The sequence below is a fragment of the Manacus vitellinus genome, unplaced genomic scaffold (genome assembly GCF_001715985.3).
Source record: "Manacus vitellinus isolate BGI_N305 unplaced genomic scaffold, ASM171598v3 scaffold_40_pilon, whole genome shotgun sequence".
Classification (NCBI taxonomy): Eukaryota; Metazoa; Chordata; class Aves; order Passeriformes; family Pipridae; genus Manacus; species Manacus vitellinus.
In genome coordinates this window covers 490,941-503,037 of record NW_021940541.1, presented here as the reverse complement: position 1 = coordinate 503,037, position 12,097 = coordinate 490,941, and the positions used below count along the sequence as shown (strand labels likewise).

Sequence of the window (12,097 nt, the reverse complement as noted above, 5' to 3'; positions counted from 1 at the left end):
GGAGCAAAGCATTCACTATAAATATTACCAGTCCCACTCCCAGATCTTAAATAAATGCACATCTGCCATCTCTGAGGATGAATCAAGAGCCCACGCATGCCCATGGAGTTCCTATTACCCTTTTGTGCTAGGCTTATATCCAAAATATTGTTATTGTCACTTTTGTGGGACATTTTCTACAGGAGAGCTCAGAAAACTTTGCCAAATGAAATTGAAAACAGAATCTGGGCCAGCTCCTACTACTTATCTCCCCACACTCCCACTCCACTCTACCAGCGACGCTGAAGGGCAGATGCACAACCAATTGGTGCATGTTTAGTTGTCTTAGTTGACATCGTGGTGATCGGTCAAAGGTTGGACTCAATGACCTTGCAGGTTTTTTCCAACCTTAATGATTCTATTGATCTCCCACAGATTGCTCCAGGAGTCTCCATGAAAAAACCCCACGGGGACACCAGTGCCCCCCCCATCCTTCTGATGGCCTCCCACGGCTCTGGAGGAAAGGCTCAGCTGCACGGGTGCTGTGTGAGCTCCTCATCACATCCCTTCTCCCTGGAGCTTTTTATTTAAGCAGTGGTTTACTGAGGATTTACCTACCACCCCTATTAGAGAGGCTGCAGTGAGCAATGCAGAACTGCAGCTACAGCTTCTTCATAAATATTCTGCTTGAAATCTTCTGGCTGAAGCATTTGGGGTAACAGATCAAATGTTTTCCACGTGTGATCAAATCCATTGATTGACCTTCTGTCTCTAAGAAGCACTCCAAGAGGACACTCAGCTACAGGGAGCTCCTTTGAAGGACAGCATTTCCTTGGCAATTAAACCACATCCAAGCGCTCACGATCTGCCATTGCTCCAGGATAGCTTTTGACAATTCTTTATTATAATGTTTGGAATATTGTGTATAAAAGCATTGCCACTGAGAAAACAAACCCCAAAGTGTCATTTCCATGTATCCATGACTACAACAGCTCTGGGAAGCCTGCTCAAGTCAGCAAGCAGGAACAAACCTAGATATGAATATTCACCAGGCCCTTGAACCTATCAGAAGAGATGTCACTTTTAATAAATTAATACACAGTTCTGCTGATGGGAAGTTCAGATGATGTTAGTGAACAGGCACTGACTGGTTTTCCAGATCCAGTATTTTCTGCAGGATTCAGTCAGCAATCTGACAACTCTGTGTAAGTGAGCAATTCTACGATTCCATGATCCCTTTAAAGGAAAAGCAAACCTTAACATTTGAGGAAGAAAATCATAGTAGCAGTGTGTTGCTTTTTGTGCACAACACACTGAATTTCTAAAAATGACAACTTATCACTACAGAATATGTGATTATCCCTAAAATAGAAATCCTGAACCTGCCTGGAACAGTTGCGTGTGCTCCAGAGGCTCCACTCTGAGCTGACAGGAGAAAGCTGTCGCTCACCCGCAGCCAGAAGTGCTGATGATTTGGGGGTGACTGGTACGGGCCTGAGTCACAGATGCCAGTGGAGGCTTTCGTGGCAGCGAGCAGGAGGTGACAGCTGTTGCCTGTTCACAGGCCCTGCTCACCCGCTGCTGTGACTTCACATGGCACGGCTCTGACAGCCACAATCTGGAGGTACAGAAATGGATTTGGCTTGAGGACGAACTGGAGGAACACACAAGAGTGGGAAAGGGACCTGAAAACCTGGGATGCTTTAGGAAGCGTTTCTTTACTGAGAGGGTGTCCAAACCCTGGAACAGGCCTCCCAGAGACATGGTTGCGCCCCAATCCTGTCAGTGTTCAGGAGGCATTTGGACAAGGCCCCTAACAGTGTGCCTCGGCTTTTGGGAAGCCCTGAAGCATCAGGCACTGAGACTAGATGACCCCTGTAAGTTCCTTATAACTGAAAATATTCTATTCTTCTATTCCATTCCGTTCCAAATCCACCTGCAACGTGCAAATCCGAGGTGCCCCGGTGCCAGGACACTCACTCACACCCCAGCCCAATGCCATCTGCTGAGCTGTGATGTCCCCGGGGTATTGCCTTAGCTCCTCACGAGAACAGGAAACTAATTGTTCCCAAATTGTTCCCATTGACTCCTCCAGCGGCTCATTATCAATGTAGCACCTTCGCAGAAGAGCGGAGCTGTGGGACATAAGAACAAGAGACACATGTGCCTCTTCCTGGCTCTCCCTGGCACCAAGTGACAAACTGTGAATCACAAATAAAGATAAATACCATGACCTGGCTTTGCTCAGTGTGGTGTGGCTTTGTTCTCCAGCTCCAGGAACACATGACAAGCAGGATGGCAGCATTCCATGTGCCCAAGGGACCTCCTCAAACCTCACACAGCCCGGCCCTGCCCACAGCACAACAGAGTGCCAGGTGCTGCACTGACATCTCTGTAATTAAGATCTCACTGTAGTCACAAGATGTACTGTGGGATAAAGCAGCCTGGATGCACAGCTTCCATTTGCCAGTGAAATAAAGAGAATGAAGAGTACGTTTCTCTTTATATAGAAGGATGAGAGATGAAAAAAATAGGGTTTTGTCTTTACTATTTTAAAGTGGTGAATTTTTTTCATTATTTTTGCTGTTAATTCTTCATTTATTTAGAAGACATCTAAAAGTATAGCAAGATAAAACTACCATAAAACTTAAGATACACAGTGGACACCCAGTGAGAGTTCATCAGGACCTGGTATTAATGTCCAGCAGCAGAAGCACAATGTAGTAGGATGCAGCTAATAAACCCAGTCTCCAATACCCTCAAATCTGGGGAAACCAGCAAACTAAAAATCATGTTTTAAGGATCGAGTCAGCCTTTCACTCTTTATGTGAATGTTTTCCAGCCTCATCAGTAACAGGGACATATACCTCCAAGACTGATTCTCTTCAACATTAAAGACCTAAGAAATTACTTTTTGAGTTTTGTAACAGCAAATGTTACATGTCAGTGTAGTATGACATGATCTACTTTCTATCAATGTATTTATGTATTTTGGCATAATTAATAGCATTTGTCTACCTATTGTATTGCTGCAACATATCTTGGAGGAATCACCCCAGTAATTGATGTAGAAACATTAAATTGCGGCCACAGAACCACAAGTCTGTGGCCACAAAATGCCAAGAGTTTCATCTGGCAGGAAGGAGAGTTCCAGCTTTGATCCAAAGCCACAGCACCCATGGACTGATGCAGGAAGGTGAGGCCACCCCTCTGAGCCTCCGGGAGGAGATGGAGGGAGAAGGTGTGCAGCCCTGCAGCACAGGGGGAAGGGTGGGGAAAGACAAAGGACAACAAAAAGGAACCCAGCAGGATGAATAGATTAGGAGCAGCTTTAGAGCCACAGGGAGGGCCTGAAAAGGGAGATGGGGCAGAGAAGGGAAGGATGGCAGAGAGTCCATAGGGGAAACGGCGGCACCGCTACGAACGGAGACCTCCGAACGTTCCCAAAGAAGGGGTGAGCCTGCCAGAAACAGCATGGGAGAGAAGGGGAGGACAACAGGAGGGATGGGGGGGACTCAGTATGAAAAGCTTCCAAACTGGAGGATGCACCTGCGAAGACCAAAAGTGAGATTTGTGGTTGGAGGTAAGATAAAGCACAGGGGGGAAGGGCAATGAGGTGTGATGTCAGTAGTCCTTCACGAGCCTGAAACCCTTAGAACACAAGGCATCCCATTTTCTCTAACTGGAGGGCTCAATGTGGTGCAGGAAACCACTGCTTTCCTTTCTGTCCCTGGAGAAAGCCCAAGCAGTAGGTTCGGTCTCCAACGTCTGGGGCTGATCTGTTTTGCCTATTCATATCCACAGAGAAGATTATATGGGTGAGAAAAATGGAAATACAGTGTAATATGACTGTCAGGAACCTCAAGTGAGCATTAACTACCCAGGAATCCAGGGAATGCTGGTAGATAATGAAAGAAATTAAAGGTACAATACCAGCCCAGTGCTACAAATGAACCCCTTCGAAACCACGTATTCAAACATACTATTAGGAAACAACTATGAAGTCATGTAAAAACGGCGAGTTATTGTACAATTAAAAATTAATCCCTGTGACTCCTCAAGGAATCAAATGCACCATGCAAAGCAACTGCTAAGTCAGGTTAGGTATAGTGGGTTATTGATATTGGGTACAAAAATGTTTGGATTGGCCAGAAACCATTCCTAATTAGTGAAAAAATACCACGTTGGCCAGGAGCCCTTCCAAAGGAGTGGGAACACGTTGTGTTCATCTGATCTCCATCAGCGAGCTCAGGAGGCAGTAGAGAAGGAAACTCCAGCACCCCATTCGTTGTGCTCTGTGTGCTCCACAAGTTAGAAAAATACATGTTACTGTGCAACAACAACCCAGGGAGGCCAACAGGTCGCTCATTAACCACTCAGCTGAGCCCTCACTGGTGCAGATTAACGAGCACTAAATGAGTTCCTGGTGGTCCTGGTCAAAAGCACAAGAGACGGGGCTGTGCTTCACACACACAGGTTGCTGTACAGCCAGGGCTGTTCCCCACACACAGCTCTGACAGCAGTCAGCCTCCCAGAGCTCGGGGTGAGGCGTGTTTTCAGGGCTGGCTATGGGGCAGCCCCACAAACAGTCACCAGAGACGCCAACCACCCAGCACGAGTAACCAAATGCTCCAGGGCCAACTCCAAAGACGGTTCTGTTCCTCTGTGCTCCCACGTGTCCAGCTGTTATTGCCAGAAGGGCACTGCCTCTCAGCACAGCTCCCTGGTAAATGGTCCATTTTATGGTGGTACTGCGTGTTAAACAGCTTCCCAGGAAATTACAGACTGGTGGTGTTGGAAAAGTAAAGGTGACACGGACATTCAACCCCACTCACATCAACACTCCCATGTAACCCTGGGGGAGGTGGCCACGTGGCTCCACCGGGGTCAGGGCCCTCTCCAGCAGATTCTGTGCTGGCAGGTGACAGAGAGACACCCACCATTAAACCTTCCTGCCCCAGGAATGCTCCAGGAGCCACTGCCAAACACCAGCACACAGCACACCTGGGCACACGTTCACCTGCTCCATGAGCGGCTTCCTGGGGCAGAACCAGCACCAACCTGGGATGGAAAACTTCATATGCAGCTGGAATAAAACCTCTCTGGCAAATAGTCAAACTCCTCCAGCTCCCCAAGTCTGAAGCAGAGCTGAAGCCGTTTGATCACAGAATCGTGTGATCTGGGCTGAAAGGATTGATAATTAGAGCCCTACCAGGAGCGACAGGAACGCACCAGCTTGATCCCAGTTCCTTGGATGTGCCTCTGTGACAAACCCCAGGCTGTTTCCCAGGGCAGATCCACACCAAGGTGCTGGTGCTGCCACAGGAGGACTCACAAGGAAGGATTGATTCGACAGGAAAATCAGCTTCTGCCTCACAGCAGCAATCCCAGGGCCAGCCTTTACTTGGTTTTTTGCCTTTTTTCCCCACTTCTACGGCTTAGAAAATTTTATTTCAAGGAACTAAAATTGATTTACAAAAAAAAAAAGCCTTTATAGCATATGTTTATAGTAGCACAATGTTAGCAATAAACAGCCGCTGGATGTTACTTAATGTGTCTGCAGCATATGTTAGAAATGATAAATGGGTGAGTTCAGGTGCCTCATGAAAGATTGAGGCTGTACCGTGTTCAGGGCTTGGCTGGGACTGCTAAAACCCCCAAAGTGAACAGAAAACACCTTGGTAAAGCTAAGTAGTTTTAGACAAATTGATTCCAACCAAGATTGTAAAGCAGGCTGGACCAGGACACTGAAGAAATTTTCCCCATTCATTTGTTTACAACATATAAAAGTGTCTCTTTTGGAATGTTTTCAAAACTGGTCTTGCCAGCACTTTTTGGCACAATAAGGCCTCTTTGTAGTTTAATTTTAAAAGGTAAAAAGAATAAATAGTTACACCAAATTAAATGTTAGACCCCAGATGAAGTTTTCATTTCTCCTCTGAAATATCTGAATTTCAGGTAAAACACCCCAATGGAAATCATCTGTGTGTGTTGGAAAGCAGCTTATAAACTTCTGGGGATTGTGAAATACCCTACTTAGAAAAACACCTAATTTTCAATTTGAATTATTATTGTTTTATAAAATCAGAAGTTCTCACCATTTCATAGAATTACAGAATTGGCTCAGAAGGCACCTTAAAGCTCATCTCATTGCAACCCCTGCCATGGGCAGGGACACCTTCCACTGTCCCAGGTTGCTTCAAGACCCCTCCAACCTGGTCTTGAACACTTCCAGGGATGGGGCAGCCACAGCTTCTCTGGGCAACCTATGTCAGGGCTTCACCACCCTCACAGCCAAGAATTCCTGCCCAATATCTAATCTAAATCTAACCTCTGTCAGTTTAGTCTTTTAAAATCAAAGAAAGTTATTTAATTAGAAATCCTCCTGGTGACCCTTTTTCCCCCCCCTTTATGGGGTGCGTGCGGATCCTCATGGGGCCCCAGTTCAACAGCTCATGTCCTTAAACATAACTCCAATAAATGCTTTTTAGTGAGAGGGTTAATGTTACCACAGCCCCTTCACAGAAGTCCTCCCTTAACTACAACCAGTACATCTTTGTATTTTGGTGTCAGCCTTAACACCCATAATGGGTGGGAAGGGAAGGTGCTGAGTGCTTATGCTCCCCTTCCAGCAGGGCCTCTGTGGAGCCACCCCTGCCGCAGAGGCTGCTCCTTCAAACCAGTTGTCCTCATCAGACCTGCTGCCTCATAAAAAATGGATACTGCAGCATTCCTCAGCCTCCCCACTGGAGAAGGAAACCTGCCCTGCACCCTCAAGCTGCAGCTGAACTGTAAAACATTGAAGCCCATCCAGTGATGCTGGATGAATTCTGGAAGCGGGACGCCAGCAGGGCTGGCAGCTAAGCTTATGCAAACCCAGATTTAAGTGGAAGGAGGATGTGTCTGAAGGCCTGTTGGAGAGCCAGAGCCTCTGGATTCTCATCCAGGACACCACCACCGTCTTTCTCCTGCCAACACGCAAGAGAAGTCCTACAGCCAGGAGGACCAGCACAGGCTGGTCTTACAGTAGCCTCTCCAACAGTCATTTTCCTGTTTGGCTTTTCCCATGGCAGCCACTCCAGTGTGATGTGGGAGGGATTCCCCAGGAGAGAAGGGAAAGATCAGCATCTCGCAGCCCCTGGTGCAGGGGCAAAACCTACGACAGGCAGCAGGTTCGGCTTACCCTGGGTACACATAGCAGGGAGCTCTGCTGGCTTCTCTTACAAAGACAAGGAAGGAAATAATTAATGGCAGGTTTTACAGCTCTGTGGGGAAGCAGTTCCACCAACCAAACTTAATTGTCTCGTTTGAAGTTTCCAGAAGGCACAGCACTGGAAGGCAGTGGTACAGGCCCCTCTGTCTGTGCAAGCCACTAGGCTCTGTGCCGCCCTGGGGCAGGTAAAGCTCTGCTTTAGTATTTTATATAAGCTTTAGTACTGTCTGTGACAATGAAACACACATCACCTGGGCAAGGAGCAGGCTGAGCTGTGCCTTTCTGGCTCCATTTTAAAGCATTAACCACAGTTCAGTCCTGTCTAATACAACAAGGACAGATTCTTTTCACATTTATGCCACAGTAATAGTTCCATTGAGTGTCACCAACTTGCAGTGCAAGAAATACAGGTTTTAGATCAGAAATAATGATCTTGGCTCACCCTATGGTCCTGACTGTACACTAGGAAACCATGAAACAAGATGTTAATTCTTTAAATCATTTCAATTCACAATTTAAACAAAAGTTGATCTGTGACAAGGCCACCTCTGAGGATCTGACACTACAAAGTGCTCCCCATCGCCAGGTCTTCAGTTCACCTGTGCCCTGAGGATGAGACAAGCCTGAATCTTGGATTTTCTCTCAGTAGGAGCCTTCTTTGAGTGAATTCCCAGGACTTAAAGGATGTGAAGGCTTTGTGTTGCCGTCCTGCCCAGGAGCATGTTTCGCTCCAAAAGCACAGTACCTTCCCATGCTCCAGCCTCTCCTCTATGTTAATCACTTCAAAGTTGCTAAATTATTCACTGTTCAGAAAATACATTTTCATTTCTTAGAGCTGGCAGCCGAGGATGACTTACAGAAATAGGTCATGTTCATCCCATAGAAGAATTACCATACACTTCATGTGCTCCCCTCCCCAGTTTCCATTTTTAAGCTCTGCTCCACGTGAGGACGGGCCAAATTTAAACTGTCTGCATTTTTCATGCTGCTCCCACAGTCTCCACCATGTGCCCTGACTTTCCATTTTTAATAAATTGCACCCAGTGACAAAATTAACAGACCGACTTCTGTCTGGTGTTCCCACAGACCTGAGCAAACCACCACTACCTTGGCTTGGGAAAACTCTGTCCAGCCTGGAGCTCAACCTCCAACCACCCTTGGCCTTGAAGGTGGGGAAGCAGGTTGTAGTTTTCCTTCTTCTAATTTTTTTAACCTCAATATCTCCAAAATAAACAGATTTTAACATGACATTAAAAAAAAAAAAAAGTGACATTTTTTGCTGGCACATTTAATTTTCTGTTTTTCCACATTCCCAAATGAAATACAATTTGCCGAGGTTTTTTCCCAGCAAGCTGTCAGCCAGAATATAGAATATGCTCAGGCTGCTGTTGTCTGTTGGGTCCACGGCAAGCTTTCCTCACTGGGAACCACAAGGAACAAGGACTGTGCTCCTGCCATGTTTTGCACTGGTAGAGGTGGCACGTGCCAGTGTTGGATTACACAGAGACCACACTGGAGCCTCCAGCCTCCGGGAACAGGATTCAACCAAGGGGAAACAAGTGGCACATGAAACCAAAGGACAAAGCAAGAGACCTTTAATAGAATCATAGAATCCCAGACTGCTTTGGGTTGGGCGAGACCTTAAAGTTCATCTTATTCCACCCTCTGCCATGGGCAGGGACACCTTCCACTAGCCCAGGTTGATCCAATCCCTGTCCAAACCTGCCTTGGAACACTTCCAGGGGTTGGAATGTTCAATATCATCGCCAAAACTGATGAAGAAGAGCAAAATCAAGATCTAAGCCCAGTGTTCAGGCAGAGGAGTGAAGGGGCACGGCAGATGGGTAAGGGAGGATGGAGGGGACCACAGCACCTCGGCGATGTCACCGAGGACACGGTGCTCCATTCCGGGCACCATCTCTGACCCAGAGTGAGTTGCACTGACTGTCTCTTCAGGCTGCTTGTTGAACAGCACATTCTGCAGCCCCAAGCGTCCTCATGCTGTGCCACCCACGGGAGCAGCACAGGGGCTCTTGTTTCCCATGGAAACCGTGCAAAGGTGTCATCCCCAGGCTGGAGAGCTTGCTGCTGGTGGGGCAGCACCTGCAGCTCCCAGGGAAAGAAAGAGCAGGAACAATGAGGGAAAAAAAAGGTCCATGAACCATTGCTTGGGAATTCTAAGGTCCAAATTCAACTCTGTGCACAATGGCAGTGGCAGAGCTTGGGGATATTTTGGCAGAATCCCCAGGAGGCTTTTCCGACTGACTCTAATGAGACAAAGATTCTCTCAGTAAGGCTCTGAGGGGTGCCACTCCACTGCACCGGCCAGGTACTCAGTTTGCTTAAGCACTGGGGACCTGCCTTAAGCCGGGCCCAGTGACACAGCTCAGCACACCTTCAGCAGGGTCCACAGCCCCCGATGGCAGAGTCCCCGGCAAACCCCGGTCCCTCTGTCGTGACTCCGCACTCCGGGATCCTGTTTGTTTGTGATTCACGCCAAGTGAGAGGGATGCTGCTCACGGAATGCAGCTGCCCTGCCATATGCAGCGGATTAATTACCGCATCGTTTGTTCCCATGGCAGGTCGAAGCGATCATTACCAACTCAGGAACACAAGTGCTAATAATAGTATTGCTCCCAATTGTATTCTGGCATTCAGCTCGTTCCAATTGTTCGGCTCAATAACAGCTTACACTAATTCCTACCAACTTTTAACACCCATATACCGAGAAATACAGAGTTCACACTGAAATGGCACAAATTCTAATTCACAGCAGGATTAACTCTTCATGCTTTAAACTTAATTCCGTGTAGTCAGGTGGCTTGCGATGTTCCTCCTCCTTAGCTAAACTCAACCACACACATTTAATGATTCCAGTGCACATTCACTGACAGAGTTAATTAGGACTCCTGGGGGGCCAAGTGCAACTTTTTCAGTGTTTCTAAACTGAAAACAAAATGTTCCAGAAGCCACGCTGTGCAGCACAGGCTCTGCAAGACAATCGGCTCCTGTGAGCCTGCAACAACCCCATAATGTTTGCTGGGGAAAAGGAAAGTAGCTCAGAAAAGTATTGCTCACAGAATCACAGAGTATGTAAGGTTGGAAAAGCCCCCTGAGACAATCGAGTCCAACTGTTCCCCAGCACTGCCAAGGTCACCACTAACCCACATCCCCAAGTGCCACATCCACACAGCTTTTAAATCCCTCCATGGATGGGGACTCCACCTCTGCCCTGGGCAGCTGTGCCAGGGCTGCACAACCCTTTCTGTGAATAAATTTTCCCTGATACACAATCTAAAATCCTCATACTGATGTTAACACCCCACACACTCCAGACTGCAAAAGCTCATGCCTGTTCAGGAGGCATCAGCCTTCTCTTTCTGAAAAACCTCCATTCTGTGTTTCTGTCATTTCTCAAAGCAGAGAATTCACATCATGCAAAATCATCAGAAAATGCTGGAAACATCCTGATTGAGAAGTATTAATCCGCGTAAACCCCTTTCCACTATTCTACACCAGCAAGGCAAAGTTGGAAAAGATCCTTTTGCAGTTGGACATAAGTTACTACTGTGTTCTTACAGAAACAGCTCTGCCACAGCAGGTGCCACATTACTGCAAAGAGCCAGACAGACTATTCATTATTAAATTAGCCCCCTTCTTGTCTAATAATTATTTAAGGCTCACTCCTGCTTCCCACAAAGGTGTTGGCCCCTGCCAGTGACAGCTGGTCTGACACGGAATGTGCCCAGAGCTGCTGCCATCACCGCTGGGTGTTACAGGGAAAACCAAGCTGGGGGTATTTGAGAACAAGTCTGGTATAATGAAATGCCCTGGGAATAACAGTCAACTGGAAAATAGGGATCCTCTTAATGCTCAGAATGTATATGTGAATATATATAATATTACCTAATACAGGCATGAATATTAACATTAAATCATCATTGTCTCTTCTGAAAATGTGACTCCAGTAAGGACAAGTACACCTACTATATTCTATAGATTCTGTAGCTGACTTAGACCTTAACCCAAATAAATACTGGTGCAATGATGCTGGACCATGTCTGAGGCCTAAGGAAACATGCCTGTCCGCCAATAGACACATGCATATTCTTGACTGAAATTCATCCAACAAATCTTAGTAAATAGAGTTATGCAATTTTATTTTCGGGGGGGGGAAAGGAACTGCCTCTATGTCCAGGATAGCCGTGTCCAGGCAGGAGCACTGCCACTGGACACCACATCCCAGGGCAGAGGAGCCAACTCAACGCAGCAGAGCCTGCTGCCAGCAGAGCACAGCAGGGAGGCTGTTGCCCACTGGAACCCTCTTCCCAGCCCCATGGCAGGGAGGCCACGGCACAGCTGAAGTGTGGATGTATTAGGAAAATCCCACGATGGGTGTAACAATGACAGACGAGCAGATCGTGCCATCTGGAGCTGATGGGCTCCCGGCTACATGTCACCACGATTTATCTTCCAGATTATGTGTCTGCTGATGCGCTGGATTTACAGCAGCTCCTCACATGACAATATCCCCATGTGGCAGCTGCACACTAACAACCTGCACATTGTAATTTAAAGATACTCACAGAAGCCAAGGCAGCCCAGGCAGGGGAAGCCTTACAGCTGGGGACTGCTCGGGGCTGTGCCGGGCACTGATGTCCCTCTCCCAGAACAGGCTGTCCCATCCTCACTTTAAGCAAACCAGACTGATTAAACACAACAACACTGTAAACTCACAGGTTCTCACTATCATCCAGCAGTCTCCCCAGCCCTTGCCATGGAGGCAGAAACCATGTTTGGCTGCCAGGAGAGTGCACAGTGCAGCCGCATTGAGACTCACACCCAAAAATAGGAAAAACCCCAAACCCAGCATCTAACTGATGCCAGAAGCACCCAAGTAGACAG

At 47.3% G+C, this 12,097-nt stretch overlaps 1 protein-coding gene across 1 annotated transcript in view; it reads right to left on the bottom strand.

Moving 5' to 3' along the window:
- The window catches only part of STK32C (serine/threonine kinase 32C), a 63,712-nt gene that overhangs the window by 28,531 nt on the left and 23,084 nt on the right, over positions 1-12,097 (bottom strand). The window lies entirely within an intron of this gene.